The sequence below is a fragment of the Callospermophilus lateralis genome, unplaced genomic scaffold, assembly GCF_048772815.1.
Source record: "Callospermophilus lateralis isolate mCalLat2 unplaced genomic scaffold, mCalLat2.hap1 Scaffold_308, whole genome shotgun sequence".
Taxonomy (NCBI): Eukaryota; Metazoa; Chordata; class Mammalia; order Rodentia; family Sciuridae; genus Callospermophilus; species Callospermophilus lateralis.
Window position 1 is genome coordinate 559,326 of NW_027513702.1, and position 18,209 is coordinate 577,534.

An 18,209-nucleotide genomic window follows, 5' to 3' on the forward strand; every position below is an offset into this window, starting at 1 on the left:
CAAAAGTAAGGGACAGGGTAAACACTAACAAACATGGAGCTCTGCTGGCCTAAAGACTTCTTGAGAAACTGCCTCTGAGGTTGCGTACTTGAAATATAAGTATTTGTCAGGAGCTTCCTTTGTAGTGAGACCATCAAAGCTGGGTGTGCATGTATGTGACCTGGAGGACATAGTTTCTTATTTTCCACTGAACATGAGGCAGCAGTGCTGATTTCTCTCTATGTAGGTTAACAGTGTCCACTGGGGGCTAAGTTTCTTTCTGTGTGGACTGTGAAGCCATTTGGTCATCCTCCACTTTTCGTGGTATTTCTTACTGCTGCACTGGGAGTTTGTTATTTGCTTCACGAAATACAAGTAGTTCACCTGGTACAGTGCTGGAGGGAGTTCTGTCACCTGTGGTGGGTAAGGGTCTGCAAGAGAATGCACCAACCATGCTTCTATCCCACATACCTTTTCCCTTGACCATAGCATCCTGATTCTGAACATTGCCCTGAAACCTCTCCAAATAACAAGATGCTTTTACATATAAGGGTCTGCTGGCTGCACCATGTCAGTCACAAGCCATTTGGAAGACAATGGAAGATCCCCATGGCCCCACCACAGATGTTTTATCACACACCTGCCCTCCACTGCTCTAGGCCCACTACTCAGAAGGCTCGAACTTACTGGCATCTCTGTTCTACACCATTTGCATGAAACCCAGTGAATCAAGGCACTGTCTGTTATACTCATGATCAGAAACCGGACATCCAAACTTTCTCCAGTGGTACCTGGTCCTGGGAATTTCAAAAATTTCATGGTATTTATCTAGCCATTTTTCAAGGATGAAGTTGGAGGCACTGTGGGTTTCAATTCATTCAGGAACCTTTAAATTTTGAAAAAGCTGATTTCAATGAAATCTCTATAGAACTCTCACAGACAAGGCTTCTCAAAGAGTGGCCAAAAGGTCACATGAAACCAGGCCCATTGAGGTCTACAGTGTGAGGTTCATGTGTGTTTTGACTCTCAACTATGGCTGCCAGGTCATTCAGAATAAAATCATGTGATATCCTGGCTGAAATTTCCAATGCTCTGTGGAAAGCCACCCTGGGCCTAGATCTCAGTTTCCAAGGGCAACTCTCATGTGTGGCCTCTTATAATCCCAACACAATTCATGACACCTCTTCTCTGAGTTCAGTTCCAGAACTCAGTGTCTAAGGGGAATCACACCAGAGTTCACACCCAGGTGGACCCAGTCTGTTAGGGTAAAAGAAATTGAAGTTAAAGTGTAAAATAGCGGGTGTTGTAAAGTTTCTAAGCTGCAAAGCCTGAGTTAAAATGTAAAGGACCAGGTATTGTTAAGTTCCCATGCTAAACCTAAAACCTGAAATTCCTGTAGCTGTTAGGACAATTCCTTTCACTGCCCATTAAATATTCCCCCTGACCATCCAGTTGTTTAATAATCTAGGACCCTGTGCAGCTTGGCACCTAAGCATATCAGGGCCCAAACCAATCAGTTTGAATGTACCCCCTCCTTAGGATCGACCTATCACCCCCGCCCGACCTGATTCCACCAATGAATGTGCTAATCAAGTTTGAGAGTTGTTGTTCGATTTTCCGGCTGATCAAGATGATTTCCTCTGATATATATAAAGCCTCTGCCTACCCAAAAAGTGTACTGAAGCACTGCTTAACCTCTTCTCGGGGATCTGGGCCGCTCTTGCTTGTTGAGTGAGCACAGAGCCCCAGCGAACTGAATTGGATCCTCAATAAATCCCCATTGCTGTTGCATGAGCCAGTCTCTTGGTAGTCTCTTCCTCCGATGTCTGCTGGAATCTTACAAGTCATCTCTTCCAACTGCCACACAAATGACCACAATTAAAACCAAAACACTCCCACATGGCCCTCATATTCTTCCATATAGACACTCATCATATCCTCTGGCTAAAGGTTTCCATGAGGGGCGCAGCCCAAGACAGTGTCCAAAATAAGCTCCCTTGCCTCTGGTTTGCCTAAAGTCAGGGTGGCCTGGACAACCTTCCTGTGAACCAGGAGTGGTCAAATAGGCCTGCCATTAATACTACTTCGGTTCACCAATTTGAGGCCTACTGACTGTGGGGTTTAGATTCTTTATGTGAATTGGAGTAATCAGAAAACCCAAGCACCTATGGGCTAGCCTCTGCAGGGCTTTTAAGAACTCAATTGACCCAAAGGATCCCTATTCTCACTTGATGGAGGTCAGGAACCTAACAAAGGAAGGTGAGAGACTTTATCCATAATGACTGCTCTTTTGGCCAGTTTGGTTTGAATGCACACATGGGATCATTCTTTAGATCCATCAGGTGCTGATAATCTAAGCCACAGACTCACAAAGGGCCAAAAGACTGAATCAGACACATCTCCTTCCAAAGAAATTAAGAAAAGAGCCACAGGGGATGTCCATTCATTTCCATTAGAAAACTGTTTTCTTCAGGTTTCAAAAAGAGATGTCCTGAGGCAAAGACCTTGCTGACATTCAGGTCAACAGAACAATAGGTAAGCAAAAGGCCCAAAGCAGGGTTTCTCCAATGAGACTTAAATGGTCACTCTGATATCTGAGTATTCTGAGATGCTCTCCATTCCCTTCAGCTATCCAGTACATGGCCATGTCACAGAGCTTGGAGGTGGTACATATCTTGGAGAGAAAACCATGAGCCTATTCTGGATATTGGCCAGAATTCAGGAAGAAAACAGGAACTTAGAAAGATAGCAGGTGTTGCCCATCGATAAGGAAAGCCTCAGACCATTAATAAATTTGGCAGGATACATGCTGGGATGCGTTCTACTAGACAACACAAATCCATTGATCCATTCTCTTTTCAACTGTCTACAACCACGGACACAGTGGGATTCAGAGACATAGAAACACTCGCCTTGTCAAATGACTTACTAGAAACAGTTCACTCAAAACCAAACAAACCGCCGCTACTACCTATTCTCAGAACATGAGACAAAACCACAAACACACACACACATACAAAGGCACCTCCATCCCCCAAGTAGGACTGTGACTATCCAGAGTGTCCTATGACTGGTGGGTCATACTATGTTCCACTGAAATGGCCTGTCCTTTCTCAGATCTGGTCTCCTTGTCCAACTCTGTGAAGTTGTCAGGAGCCAGTGGTGAGCCACTACCTGCTTTCTCAGAAAAGGCCCCTCTTCAGAGCTTTCCTGGCATTTGGCCATCCACACATCAGTAGTTACCAAGAAACTCTGACTCTCTCCTTGGTAAATCAAAAAAATTGAGACCCCTGGGACTGGGACTGTGACTGGCTCTGAGTGCCTGGCTTCCTGGATACCAAGTTCAGACAGTTCCATCACCAAAGAAGTGTGATGAGGTCACTTCCTTCAGGAACTGAATGAGGTCACTATCTTGGCAACCTCTTTGCCTTCACAGTTGCTTCCAAAGGTCCCATGATATGGAGGCTGCCCCTACTTCCTGTGATACTTTCACAGGTTAGAATGGTATATCAACCATAGGCACCTAGGGACAGCTCTCCACATAGGCCTGTTTTGGTCCATCTTATCTATATGAAAAAAAGAGAGGCTGATTCAGACACAACCCTTTATCCTGACCAGGTTATTCACCATGGAAGATGTCTTTTGCTCTCTCAGGTCCTTCATAGCTGCCTACATCTTCTCCATGGATCATTTCTGCATGGGCCTTTTAGGTTCTCAGCAGGTGGAGAATCCCCTACATGCCTGTATTTTGAGACCAACTCTGTCCCTGCTCTTCTGAAAAGTTAGATTGAGGGATCAGTGTATGGTTAAGGTTAATAACATGTTTGATTTGGGTTAGGAATCATTCCGCTCAATTAATAATGGTATTGGGAACCTGTGACATTTTTAAGAATATATAGGTGAAATATAAGTATGAAAACAGAAATCTAGGTAAGATTTGAAGCCCAGAAGGGCATTGGGCCTTTGATTGGGATACTTAGCATTGAATTATGTTATGCACAGATGTCTCAGATAAATCGATATACAATGAAATAGGACCTTGTACCTTGGATGATTGAATGTAGAAGAGAACATCCAATCAAACAGGGATAGTCTGTAGGATCAGGAAGATAGTCGGTAGGTGTTGAAATGAGGGCGAGTATAGACTTTGGACCAAAAGTTCTTTAATAATAGGGTTTCGGTTAGAGAGTGAATGTCAATATCAGCACATGTGTAGGGTCACTCACAATGATGAACTGGGGAAAATATGTAGCAAAGCAGATATCAATAGAGACATTAGGAAATCAGGTATAGTACAAAGTGAGTGATAATATTAGACATTTTCAACAGGGTTGAACTTGACTGTATAATCTTAGGGAAAAATAAATATGGAGTCACAAATAGATTGACATTTGAGAGCATTAGGCAATTTAGACATAGATGTTTTAGTAATCCATGGTCAATTTCCATTTAGGCTTTGGTACAATCATAAAGGTGAACTTTGCATTTTGTGTCCAGATTATTACAGTGATAAAATGTATATGTAGATCAGGTGGAGTATTTCTTCCACTGTTTCTGGGAGCAATATTTTGAAGATGCATAAATTAGTATTGGGGGTACAAATGGGTGTACCATGTGTTTATGAATATTGAGATAATGCATGAAGAGACCATACTGAGAATTAAAAATATAACTGGTTCCAACTTTAAATAATGGAATGAATTGATGTCTGAAAATATACATGAAATCTTATATTGATACACATACATTCATTACAACCATTTATACATCTAATGGAAATATTAGGGTTATGGATAATCATGAAAATTGTGTATATTTTGCTTCAAAAATCATTATGAAAATCAAAAATAATGTGTTTGGAAAGAAGTTTCATGATAAGACCAGTCAAGTAACCTGCAGGAATACGTGTGTTCTGAAGCAGGAAGTGATTGAAAGTGAAACAAATACCTGTAAATTTGATAACTTTTGGATTAAATATATATCCTATGATGTGCAAAAAAAGACGAAATAGTAATTTACCAGTGTTGAATAGAAATAAACGTCAAAATACATAACATGTCCCATAGGAATCAACTTGCTTTGATATTAAACTGGGTCAGTTACTATAAAAATATTAGGATTTGTGTGCACCGTTCACTGAAGTTAGCTTTCAGTACTAGGTAACAAATATGAATTTCAGGTGGATGAATATTTCTGGAATAATCTTCTGAAAAGTTGATTATAAATCCAAGTACATGAACATGAATAAATTTATGGAGTGTATAAAAGACACATATATTTCATGTTTTGAAGAACCTGGAGAATATATATATATATATATATACAAAAAACACACACAGAGACATTAAAAACTGGCAATATATATGCCAATAGAAATTCATCATGAAATATATATCATCCATTGAAGCAAAAATATTTATTTTACTAAACATGGATTTAAGTAAAATGTTGTTCAACTAGGAAGCTCACCCATAGGTTGAATTTTCAGTTCCAACAGTGTTTAGGAGGAGTGATCTCTTCTCACAATTTGTATCTGCCATGTCATCCACCTCACAAAAATATAAGTGTGATACCAGGTAGGATTCAATATGTGCATTAAAAATACATGTTCTGAATAGGCTTCAGAGAAAGGGAAACAAGAATTCACATATTTGTTAACTTTAAAAACACATGGAGAACTTTTTCATTTAAAAATTGACTAGATTTGTAACACCTACCCTTTATCATGCAAAAGGCAAGTCCAACTATACAACAGGCCTCCTCTGAACTGGTTGTATTTCTATTTTGTTTGGGTTATTTTTCTCCATCATATTAGGATTAGTAGTGAGAGTCTAGTAGGGTATGGGTAAGTGTCAGGGAATCAGAATTTCGAATGGAAAATAGGAAAATTAATCTCATGTGTATTCAAATATGTGCTACACAAAAATCTCCCCACTCTGATCCAGAACAATGCCTTGACATTTCCTTCACCACAAGTAAGACACAATTAGAGGAGAAGAGTTAGAAAATTTGTGAATACATATCCGGAATGGAAAATGCTCAGGAGTTCACAACCTTGGAGTTGGGAGAGGAGTATCCAAAAGTAAGGGATAGGGTAAACACTCCACAAACATAAAGTTCTTTTGGCCTAAAGACTTCTTGACAAACTGCCTCTGAGTTTGGGCACTTAAAGTATATGTTGTTGTCAGGAGATTTAGCTTCCTTTGTAGTGAGACCATCAAATCTGGAATGGCATCTATGTGACCTGGAGGACATGGTTTCTTGTTTTCCAATGAACATTAGGCAGCAGTGATGAATTCTATCTTTGTCGGCAAACTTTGGCCACCTGGGTCTAAGTGTCTGCCCACGTGGACTGTGAAGTCATTTGGTCATCCTCCACTTTTCGTGGTGTTTCTGGCTGCTGCACTCGTAGTTTGGTGTTGCTTCAAAAAATACAAGGAGTTCATCAGGGACACAGTGCTGGAGGGAGTTCTGTCAGGTGTGGTGGGTCAGGGTTTACAGGAGAATGCACCAACCAGGCTTCTATCCCACATAGCTTGCCCCCTTGACAAGAGCAACCTGATTCTGAACATTGCCCTGAAACCCCTCTATATAATAAGATGCCTTTACATATAAGGGTCTGCTGGCAGCAGCATGTCAGTCACAAGCCATTTGGAAGTCAAAGACATATTCACATGGCCCCACCACAGATGTTTATCATACACCTTCACACCACAGCTCTAGGCCCACTACTCAGCAGGCTCCAAATTACAGGCATCTCTGTTCTACTCCATTTTCATGAAACCCAGTCAATCAAGGCATTGTCTGGTACACTCATGATCAGGAACCAGATATCCAAAGATTCTCCAGTGCCACCTGGTCATGGGAATTTCAAAACATGCATGGTATTTATCTAGCCATTTTTCAAAAATGAATTTGAGACACTCTGGGTTTCAATTAATTCAGGAACCATTAAATGGTGAGGAAGCTCATTTCAATGAAAGCTCTAGAGAACTCTCATAGGCAAGGCTACAGAAACAGAGGCCAAATGGTAACATAAGCAAGGCCCATTGAGGTCTACAATGTTAGGTCCATGTGTGTTTTGACTCTCAACGATGGCTGCCAAGTCTTTCAGAATAAAATCATGTGATATCCTTGCAAAGATTCCCAGTTTTCTGTGCAAAGCCACCCTGGGCCTAGATCACAGATACCAAGAGCGAATCTCATGCGTGGCCTCCTAAAATCTCAAAACAATTCATGGCAATACTTCACTGAGGTCAGTTCCAGAAAGCAGTCTCTAAGTGGAATCACACAAGAGTTCAAGCCCAGGTGAACACAGTTATCTCTTCCAACTGACACACAAATGACCACAATTAAAAACAAAACACTTCGAGATGGCCCTCATTTTCTTCCATATAGACACTCATCATAACCTCTGGCTGGAGGTTTTCATGAGGAGCGCAGTCCAAGACAGTGTCCAAAATAAGCTCCCTTGCCACTCATTTGCTAAAGTCAGGGTGGCCTGGACATACTTTCTGTGATCCAGGCGTGATGAAATAGGCATGCTGTGAAGACTACACCGCTTCTCTACTTTGAGGCCAACTGACTCAGAGGTTAAGATTCTTTATGTGAATTGGAGTCATGAGAAAAACCAAGCACCTCTGCAGGGCTTTGGAGAACTCCTCTGACCCAAAGGATCCCTATTGATGGAAGTCAGGAACCTCACAGAGTAAGGCGAGACGTCATCCACAAGGACTGCTCTTTTGGCCATTTTGGTTTTGGATGCACACATGGGATCTTTCTTTAGATCCATCAGGTGCTGAGAATCTAAGCCACAGCCTCACACAGGGCCAAGAGGCTAAATCACACACATCCCTTTCCAAAGCAATAAAGCAAAGGGCCACAGGTGATGCCCATTGATTTCCATTTGAAAACTGTTTTCCTCAGGCTTCACAAAGGGGTGGCCTGAGGCAAAGAACTTCTTGAAATTAAGGGCAACAGAACATTATGTAAGCAAAAGGCCCAAAGCAGGGTTTCTCCACTGATACTTTACTGGTCACACTGATATCTGAGTTTTCTGAGATGCTCGCCATTCCCTGCAGATATCCAGTACATGACCATGTCACAGAGCTTGGAGGTGGTACATATCTTGGACAAAAAAACATGAGCCAATTCTGGAGATTGGAAAGAATTCAGGAAGAAAATTGGTAATTAGGAGGATAGTAGGTGTTGCCCATCCTTAAGGAAAGCCGCAACCCATTCATAAATTGGGCAGGTTGAATGCTGGGAAGCTTTCTACTAGACAGGACAAATACATTGATGCATTCTCGTTTCTAATGTATACAACCACGGACACAGTGGAATACACAGACATAGAAACACTCGCCTTGTCAAACGACTTACTAGAAACAGTACACTCCAAAAAAAAAAAAAAAAAAACTAACCGCCTTTCCTACCTATTCTCAGAAGATGAGACAAAATCATAAACCCACAACCACACCCACAAAGTCACCTCCTTCCCCCAAGTAGGTCTGTGACTCTACGGAGTGTCCTCTGACTGGTGGGCCATACAATGTTCCCCCGAAATGTCCTGTCCTATCTCAGATCTGGTCTACTTGGCCAACTCTTTTAAGTTGTCAGAAGGGAATTTTGAGCCACTACCTGCTTTCTCAGGAAAGGCCCCTCTTCAGAGCTCTCCTTGCTTTTGGCATCATAATATCAGTAGGAACAAAGAAAGACTGACTCTGTCTTTGGTAAATCCAAGCAAGTGAGCCCACTGGGACTGGGACTGGGACTGGCTCTGTGTGCCTGGCTTCCAGGATCCCAAGTTCAGAGAGATCCATCACCAAGGAAGTGAGGTGAGGTCACTTCCTTCAGGAACTGAATGAATTCACTGTCTTGTAAACATTTTGTCCTAATACTTGCTTCCAAGGGTCCCATTAGATGGAGGGTTCCCCTACTTCCTCTGAAATGTTCACAAGTTAGAATGGTATGTCAACCTTAGGAACCTGGGAATAGCTATCCACACAGGCCTGGTTTGGTCCTTCTCCTCTACATTAAGAAGAGAGAGGCTGATTCAGACACATACCTTCATCCTGACCAGGGTGTTTGACATGGAAGATGACTTTTGCTCTCTCAGGTCCTTCATAGATGACTATATCTTCTTCAGGGTTCATTTCTACATGGATCTTTGAAGTTCTCAGCAGGTGGAAGATCCCCTACATTCCTGTATTGTAAGACCAACTCTGTCCCTGCTTTTCATTAAATTTAGATTGAGGGAACAGTGTATTCTTAGGGTTAATAAAATGTTTGAATTGGGTTAGGAATCATTCTGCGGGATGAATAATGGTATTGGGAACCTGAGATATTTATAAAAATATAGAGGTTAAATATATGAATGAAAACCGAAATCAAGGTAATTTTGAAGCCTAGAGGGCATTGGGCCCTTGATTGGGATACTTAACTTTGATTTACATTGTGCACAGTTGTCTCAGAAAAATAGATATATAATGGCATAGAACCTTGTACCTTGGATGATTGAATGTCGAAGAGAACATCCAGTCAAAAACGGATAGTCGGTAGGATTACGTAGATAGTAGGTTTAGGAAGAAGTGTCAATATAGGATTTGGAATATATGTTCTATCGCAATAGTGTTTTGGTTAGAGAGTGAAAGTAAACATAACTTCATGTGAAGGGTCAGTCACAATGATGAACTGGGGAAAATATGTAGGAAACCACATATCAATAGAGACATAATGAAATCAGGCAAAGTATAAAGTGAGTGATATGATTAGGCATTTTCAACAGGGTAGAGTTTGAATATATAATCTTTGGAAGAAACAAATATGTAGTCACCAACAGGATTGATAATTGAGAGGATTAGGCAACATGGACAGGAATGTTTTTAGTAATCCATGTTCATTTTCCATTCAGACTCCGGTACAATCATAAGTGTGACATTTACTTTTTGTGTCCCGAATATTACTGTGATAAAATGTGTATGTAGATCTGGTGACATGAGTATTTCTTACACCGTTTCTGGCAGTAATATTTAGAAGACATATACATAAGTATTGGTTGTACAAAGAGGTGTGCCCTGTGTCTATGAATATAGAGATAATGCATGAATTGACCACACTGTGAATAAATAATATAGCTGATTCCACTTTAAATAATGGATGGAATTGATATCTGAAAATATTTAAGATATCTTATATTGATATAAAATCATTCATTCCAACCAGTTATACATCTATTGTTAATATTAGTGTTATTGTTTATCATGAACGGTGTCTGAGTTTCGCTTCAAAAATGATTATGAAAATTGAAAATAATGTGTTTTGTAAAGAAGTCTCATGAAAAGACCAGTCAAGAAACATGGATGAATACATGTGTTCTGAAGAAGGAATTGATTGAAAGTGAAACAAATGCCTATAAATTTGCGAAATTGTGGATGAAAAATATATCCTATGATGTGCATAAACTGAAGAAATCATAATGTACCAGTGTTGAATAAAAATGAACGTCAAAACACACAGCATGTCCCATTGGAATCTACTCGCATTGATGTTAAACTGGGTCAGTTACTGTAGAAATATTAGGATTTGTATGCAACATTCACTGAAGTTAGTTTTCACTAGTAGGAAAAAATATGTATTTCAGGTGGATGAATATTTCTGAGAATAATCATGTGAAAATTTGATTATAAATCCACATACATGAATATGAATGAATTTAGGAAGTGTGTAATAAGACACATATATTTCATATTTTGAAAAATCTGGAGACTGTATATATATATATATATATATATATATATATACATCCTCACACTACTAAACTAGGAATTTAGGTTATCCAGACCAAGGACCTTCAAAGTCCTAAGCAAGTACCCAATACTTAATTCCTGCATTAAGGACTGCAAGACTCTATCTTACATCAATTGAATGCAAATCAATTACTTTAATTAAGCTAAGCCCTTTATCCCTAGACTGATGGGATTTAAACCCACAAGATCTTAGTTAACAGCTAAACGCCCTACTCAACTGGCTTCAATCTACTTCTCCCGCCGTAAAAAAAAAAGGCGGGAGAAGCCCCGGCAGAGTTGAAGCTGCTCCTTTGAATTTGCAATTCAATATGACTTATTCACCTCAGGACTTGGTAAAAAAAGGATTCAACCTCTGTCTTTAGATTTACAGTCTAATGCTTACTCAGCCATTTTACCACCTACCTATGTTCATCAACCGTTGATTCTTCTCAACTAATCATAAAGATATTGGTACACTTTACCTTCTATTTGGCGCCTGAGCTGGTATAGTAGGAACTGCACTTAGTCTACTAATCCGAGCTGAGCTGGGTCAACCCGGAGCTCTATTAGGCGATGATCAAATCTACAACGTTATCGTTACTGCTCATGCATTTGTTATAATTTTTTTCATAGTAATACCAATTATAATTGGCGGATTCGGAAACTGATTAGTACCCCTAATAATTGGAGCTCCTGATATAGCATTTCCACGTATAAACAATATAAGCTTCTGACTTCTTCCCCCTTCATTTCTCCTCTTACTTGCTTCTTCTATGGTCGAAGCAGGTGCAGGAACTGGTTGAACTGTATATCCCCCACTAGCTGGAAATCTTGCCCACGCAGGAGCCTCAGTAGACCTAACCATCTTCTCCCTTCACTTAGCAGGGGTATCATCAATCTTAGGAGCAATTAATTTTATTACAACAATTATCAATATAAAACCGCCCGCTATATCTCAATATCAAACCCCTCTATTCGTATGGTCTGTGCTAATTACAGCGGTACTTCTACTCTTGTCTCTTCCAGTTCTTGCAGCAGGAATTACTATACTTCTCACAGATCGTAACCTTAATACTACGTTTTTTGACCCCGCTGGAGGTGGAGATCCTATCCTTTACCAACATCTATTCTGATTCTTTGGACATCCCGAAGTTTACATTCTTATCCTCCCAGGATTTGGTATAATTTCCCACATCGTAACATATTACTCAGGTAAAAAGGAGCCATTCGGTTATATAGGAATAGTGTGAGCTATAATATCCATTGGTTTTCTTGGATTTATCGTGTGAGCCCATCATATATTCACTGTCGGGATAGACGTAGACACCCGAGCTTATTTTACATCTGCAACCATAATCATTGCTATTCCTACAGGAGTAAAAGTTTTCAGTTGACTAGCAACCCTGCATGGGGGAAATATCAAATGATCACCAGCAATACTATGAGCACTTGGCTTCATTTTCCTGTTCACTGTAGGGGGCCTAACAGGAATTGTCTTAGCTAATTCTTCATTAGATATTGTTTTACACGACACATATTATGTCGTAGCCCATTTCCACTACGTATTATCAATAGGAGCTGTATTTGCCATCATAGGAGGATTTGTTCACTGATTCCCCCTTTTTTCTGGTTATACACTAAATGATATATGAGCTAAAATTCATTTTACTGTAATATTTGTTGGAGTAAATTTAACTTTCTTTCCTCAACATTTCTTAGGACTATCAGGCATACCACGTCGGTACTCTGACTATCCAGATGCCTATACAGCATGAAACACTGTATCTTCAATAGGCTCATTTATCTCTCTAACAGCTGTTATAATTATAATTTTTATAATCTGGGAAGCATTTGCATCAAAACGTGAAGTCTTCACCGTAGAACTTACACCAACCAACTTAGAATGACTACACGGATGTCCTCCACCCTACCACACATTTGAAGAGCCTACTTATATTAAAGCTTAAATCAAGAAAGGAAAGAATCGAACTTCCTAAAACTAGTTTCAAGCTAGCCCCATAACCATTATGACTTTCTTCATGAGATATTAGTAAAGTAATTACATAACTTTGTCAAAGTTAATTCATAGGCTAGACTCCTATATATCTCTATGGCATACCCACTAGAATTAGGATTTCAAGACGCCACATCCCCTATTATAGAAGAACTCTTACATTTTCACGACCATACTCTTATAATTGTTTTCTTAATTAGCTCTTTAGTCCTTTATATTATTTCATTAATATTAACTACAAAATTGACTCATACAAGTACTATAGACGCTCAAGAAGTAGAAACCATTTGAACCATTCTCCCAGCTATTATTCTTATTCTAATTGCTCTTCCCTCCCTACGCATTTTATATATAATAGACGAAATCAATGACCCATCCCTAACAGTAAAAACAATAGGCCATCAATGATATTGAAGCTATGAGTATACAGACTATGAAGACCTAAGCTTTGACTCTTACATAATTCCAACCTCAGACTTAACCCCAGGAGACTTACGACTTCTAGAAGTTGATAATCGAGTTGTACTTCCAATAGAGTTACCTGTACGAATACTAATCTCATCTGAAGATGTTCTTCACTCCTGAGCAGTCCCGTCCCTCGGATTAAAAACAGATGCAATTCCAGGTCGACTTAATCAAGCTACATTAACATCAACACGACCAGGACTTTATTATGGACAATGCTCCGAAATTTGTGGATCAAATCACAGTTTTATACCAATTGTTCTTGAATTAGTCCCATTAAAATACTTTGAAAACTGATCCTCATCAATGCTATAAATTCATTATGAAGCTATGATAAGCGTCAACCTTTTAAGTTGAAGACTAGGAGTTGAATCTCCTCATAATGAAATGCCCCAGCTAGATACATCCACATGACTTATTACAATCTTATCAATAATTTTAACCCTCTTCTTTTTATTTCAACTTAAAATTTCAAATTACTCTTATCCATCCAATCCTTCCCCAAAAGATATAAAACTAATTGAGTATAAAACTCCTTGAGAAGAAAAATGAACGAAAATCTATTTGCCTCTTTCATTACCCCTACATTCATAGGTCTCCCTATCGTTCTTCTCATTATCATATTTCCCAACTTACTTTTCCCTTCACCTACTCGACTGATAAATAACCGTCTAGTATCATTCCAACAATGACTGATTCAACTTGTATTAAAACAAATAATGGCCATGCACAATCCTAAAGGACGTACTTGATCCCTAATATTAGTCTCATTGATTATGTTTATTGGCTCCACTAATCTTCTAGGTTTACTACCTCACTCTTTTACACCAACAACACAATTATCAATAAACTTAGGAATGGCTATCCCTCTATGAGCAGGAGCAGTGATTACCGGGTTTCGTCATAAGACTAAAACATCTTTAGCTCATTTCCTTCCTCAAGGAACTCCCATCCCATTAATTCCTATACTTATTATCATTGAAACAATTAGCCTTTTTATTCAACCCATAGCATTAGCCGTACGACTAACAGCTAATATCACAGCCGGTCATCTTCTCATACACCTAATCGGAGGAGCAACTCTTGTTCTATCATCAATTAGTCCTCCCACAGCCATCCTAACCTTTATTATTCTTATTTTACTAACAATGCTCGAATTCGCAGTCGCATTAATTCAAGCCTATGTTTTCACTCTCTTAGTAAGCTTATATCTACATGATAATACTTAATGACCCACCAAACCCACGCCTACCATATAGTTAATCCCAGCCCCTGACCACTAACAGGTGCCCTGTCTGCCCTACTTCTGACATCTGGTCTAGTAATATGATTTCATTTTAATTCCTCTTTTCTCCTTATTCTAGGCCTGGTAGCTAACACCCTTACAATATATCAATGATGACGAGACATTGTGCGAGAAGGCACATTCCAAGGTCATCATACATCAACCGTCCAAAAAGGCTTACGATACGGCATAGTACTATTTATTATCTCAGAAGTATTCTTCTTCGCTGGATTTTTCTGAGCTTTTTATCACTCTAGTCTAGCCCCCACCCCTGAGCTTGGCAGCTGCTGACCTCCGGTAGGGATCAATCCACTTAACCCCTTAGAAGTACCACTCTTAAATACCTCTGTTCTTTTAGCCTCGGGAGTTTCAATTACCTGAGCCCATCACAGCCTAATAGAAGGAAAACGAAAACATATAATTCAAGCATTATCAATTACAATTGCATTAGGACTTTATTTTACCCTTCTTCAAGCCTCTGAATACCTAGAGACATCCTTCACAATTTCAGATGGTGTATATGGCTCAACATTTTTTATAGCTACAGGTTTTCATGGTCTCCACGTTATAATCGGATCAACTTTCCTCCTGGTATGTCTTATCCGCCAACTAAATTTTCACTTTACATCAAATCACCATTTTGGATTTGAAGCAGCCGCATGATACTGACATTTTGTAGATGTCGTATGACTCTTCCTTTATGTATCTATTTATTGATGAGGCTCATATTCTCTTAGTATTAATTAGTACAATTGACTTCCAATCATTTAGTTCTGGAATAATCCCAGAAGAGAATAATAAATCTTATGTTATCACTCTTCATAAACTCCTCCATCGCCCTTCTATTAATCTCTGTAGCATTTTGATTACCTCAACTGAACGTATACGCCGAAAAAACAAGTCCCTATGAATGTGGCTTTGACCCCATAGGATCTGCTCGTTTACCATTCTCAATAAAATTTTTCCTTGTTGCAATCACATTTCTACTATTTGATTTAGAGATTGCTCTTCTTCTACCTCTTCCTTGAGCCTCCCAAACAAATAGTCTTAGCCTTATATTAACTATAGCATTATTCCTAGTCCTAATCCTTACCCTTGGATTAGCTTATGAATGAATTCAAAAAGGCCTAGAATGAATTGAATATGATAATTAGTTTAAAAAAAAACAAGTGATTTCGACTCACTAAATTATGAGTTATCATAATTATCAAAATGCCTATAATTATTCTTAATACTATTTTAGCCTATTCGATATCTCTATTAGGAATATTTATTTACCGATCTCATTTAATGTCCTCACTTCTATGTTTAGAAGGCATAATATTATCAATATTTGTCCTATGCTCCCTCCTAATTATAAATTTTCATTTTTCTTTATCATTTATAATTCCTATTATCTTACTAGTATTCGCCGCATGTGAAGCAGCTGTAGGCCTAGCCCTTCTTGTAATAGTATCCAATACATATGGCCTAGACTACGTCCAAAACCTGAATATTCTTCAATGCTAAAAATTATCATTCCCACAATCCTACTTGCCCCTCTTGTATGATTCTCAAAACCTTCTATAATTTGAATCAATCCCTCAATTCATAGTCTAATAATTAGCATAATTGTTCTCCTCACATTAAACTGCCCCACAAATATAGACTTAATTTTCTCACTGGCTTTTTTCACAGACTCCCTATCTTCTCCCTTATTAATCTTAACAGCCTGACTCCTACCCCTTATAATTATAGCAAGTCAAAATCACCTGAATCAAGAACCATTAATCCGAAAGAAATCATATATTCTTATATTAATCTCCTTACAATCCTTCTTAATCATAACTTTTTCTGCTACCGAACTAATCATATTCTATATTCTATTTGAAGCCACCTTAATCCCTACACTAATCATTATCACTCGATGAGGAAATCAAACTGAACGGCTAAATGCAGGGTTATACTTCCTATTCTACACCCTAGTAGGCTCTTTACCTCTACTAGTAGCATTAATCTACATTCAAAAATTTACAGGAACCTTAAATTTCGTTATCTCAATATATCAATCATCTATTCTCTCTATTTCCTGAACAAACGATATCCTATGATTAGCATGTATCATAGCTTTTATGGTTAAAATACCTCTATATGGCCTTCATCTTTGATTACCAAAAGCCCACGTCGAAGCTCCCATTGCTGGCTCCATGGTCTTAGCTGCTATCCTACTAAAACTCGGTGGATATGGAATAATCCGAATTTCAACTCTTCTTCATCCTATCACAAGCAGTATGGCGTATCCCTTTATTTTATTATCACTATGAGGCATAATCATAACAAGTTCAATCTGCTTACGACAAACAGACCTAAAATCTCTCATTGCCTATTCATCAGTTAGTCATATAGCACTAGTAATTGTAGCAATCATAATTCAAACCCCCTGAAGCTTTATAGGAGCCACAGCACTAATAATTGCCCATGGACTAACATCTTCAATATTATTCTGTTTAGCAAATACCAATTATGAACGAATTCATAGTCGAACTATAACACTAGCCCGAGGTTTACAGTCCATCCTTCCTCTTATAACTACATGATGAATCCTAGCTACTTTAACCAATCTAGCCCTTCCCCCTTCCATTAACCTAATCGGAGAATTATTTATTATCATAGCATCATTTACCTGATCAAATGTTACAATTATCTTAACTGGCCTAAATATATTAATCACAGCCCTTTACTCACTGTATATACTAATTATAACACAACGAGGAAAACTTACATATCATACATTAAATATTAACCCCTCTTTCACACGAGAAAATACACTTATATTCCTCCATCTTTTTCCACTTGCTGTTTTATCTACCAACCCTACCATTATTCTAGGCCACCTATACTGTAAATATAGTTTAAACAAAACTTTAGATTGTGAATCTAACAATAGAGAGTCATAACCTCTTATTTACCAAGAAAGTATGCAAGAACTGCTAATTCATGCCTCCGTGATTACACCCACGGCTTTCTCAACTTTTATAGGATAACAGTAATCCGTTGGTCTTAGGAACCAAAAATTTGGTGCAACTCCAAATAAAAGTAATTAACATATTTTCCTCACTCATCCTTACATCACTTGCTACTCTCTCATTCCCCATCCTCCTTACTATAACTGACCACTATAAGCACAACAACTACCCAAACTACGTAAAAATTTCTATTATTTGCGCATTATCACTTTGTATAATACCAACGCTAATATTTATCAACTCAAACTATGAACTTATCATCTCAAACTGACACTGAATTACCATTCAAACATTCACCTTCTCCATAAGCTTCAAGCTAGATTACTTTTCCTTACTATTCATACCCGTAGCTTTATTCGTTACATGATCCATTATAGAATTCTCAATATGATATATACATTCTGACCCCTCTATCAACCGCTTCTTCAAATATCTCCTCTTATTCCTTATTACTATAATAATCCTAGTTACATCTAACAACTTATTTCAACTATTTATTGGTTGAGAAGGAGTAGGCATTATATCTTTCTTATTAATTGGCTGATGGTATGGTCGCACAGACGCCAATACAGCAGCCCTCCAAGCTATTCTATATAACCGAATTGGAGATATTGGATTCGTTTTAGCTATAGCATGATTCTTACTTAACTCAAACTCGTGAGAACTTCAACAAC